We start from the raw sequence: 1,854 nt of genomic DNA, 5'->3' as shown, positions 1-1,854 counted from the left end.
TATGGCATCGTGAAGCACCTTTATTTTTAAGAGTGTATACGGAAAATTTGTCACTTATCCTTAAACTTATTTTCGTCTTAAATCTTGGAATGTACACTCCTATGCCCACTTTTTGTTTGATTGGGTCTTTAGATCCATCTGTATAGATCTGTATAAAAGAATACAAATTTTCTCTCATAAAAACATTGATTTCATAACTATTAGTATATCTTTCTTCTGCTTCCCGGGTCTCCAACAATCTCATTTCAACAATGGGTTCAGGAATATTCCATACCGATACCCCATTTAATGGCGGGACAGATTTAGTTTCAAACTTCATTTATTGATTCTTGTATTCCTTTAACTACATTTCCTAAATTCCTTCTCCATACTGCACCATCATCTGCATATAGTGCCTTCCCAATGCTTGGTTTAACTCTTTCAAATATATCATTAATCATTACATTAAATAAAATTGGACTGATTACACTTCCTTGTGGAGTCCCATTCAGGATATCATACGATGCTGACATTTCTTCACTTATTCTAACCTGGAATGTACGCTCAAACAAAAAAATCTAATATCCAATTATACATTCTCCCCCCTATTCCGATTTTATTTAACTTAATTAACAGTCCCTCCCTCCATAAAGTGTCATATGCCTTTTCAATGTCAAAGAAAACAGCAACAAGAAATTCTTTCATTATTAGAGCTTTTTAACATCATTTTCAAATAATATCAGAGCATCCATTGTAGACCTCTTCTTCCTGAAACCACTCTGAGCTGATGATAATATTTATTTTTTTCTCCAAAAAATTATTAAACCTTCTTACTATCATTTTCTCCATTACCTTGCATAATGTAGATGTACAAGCAATTGGCCTATAACTATTAGATTTTGATGCATCTTTACCTGGTTTCACTACTGGTATCACTATTGCACTTTTCCAATCTTTGGGTAAGGTGCCTTCATTCCATATTTGATTATATAAATCCATTAATGCTTTAACGGCTACTTCTGGTAAATTTTTTAACATACTGTAACTGATCATGTCTCTCCCTGGCATTGTATTCTTTGAATTGTTAATGGCTATTTTTAACTCAAAAGAATTAAAATCCTCATCCATATTACTATCAACTCTTTGTTTTTTCATACGAACATTCTCATATATTTTACTTAACTCTTGTCTTCTTTTTAAGAACTTATCATTCAAGTTTTCAACACCATGAACTTTAGCAAAAGTTTTGGCTAAGACTTCTATCTTTTCTTTATTCGTTCTGGCTAGTTTCCCTTCCTCTTCAATTACAGGGATCTGTTTATAATTATTAATACCATAAATTTTCCTAATCATTCTCCATACCACATGCATTCCAGTCTCTCTCCCAATTGTGTTACAGAATTCCTGCAAAGCCTTTAAAGTTTAGAATTAGACAGCCTTTGAGCTGGTAACTCATAATTGGACTTTCCTCGTCAATATAGGCTATATTTTTTCACACTTTTCTCAGTCTATATTTCTGACATTCCAAAAGCGCCTCCTACTGGCAGAGCATGAATGTTCACTTTCAATAATCCAGTCTGCAGTTTTTGTTCAATGCGAAAATCCAACAAAAAAACCCCGTTTTAAATTAATATAATAATTTATACTTCTGACTCACCCCTGGTTTAAACGCTCAATTCTGAGGTTTATCATTTTATAATTTATTTAGTTTTTTTGAAAACCTGTATCTCAATTTTAATTCATTTGCTATTTCGTGGTCTACAACATGAAAGAAAGCCATTATAACATGTACATGAAAAATGTAGAAACATTGGACACAACTATGGGGCACCATTGTGCAGCAGCAAGCATCACAACAAAAAAGGAACCTCAAGG

The sequence above is a fragment of the Sinocyclocheilus grahami genome, unplaced genomic scaffold (genome assembly GCF_001515645.1).
Source record: "Sinocyclocheilus grahami isolate Dianchi unplaced genomic scaffold, SAMN03320097.WGS_v1.1 scaffold319.1, whole genome shotgun sequence".
NCBI lineage: Eukaryota > Metazoa > Chordata > Actinopteri > Cypriniformes > Cyprinidae > Sinocyclocheilus > Sinocyclocheilus grahami.
This window is presented reverse-complemented; position numbering follows the sequence as displayed.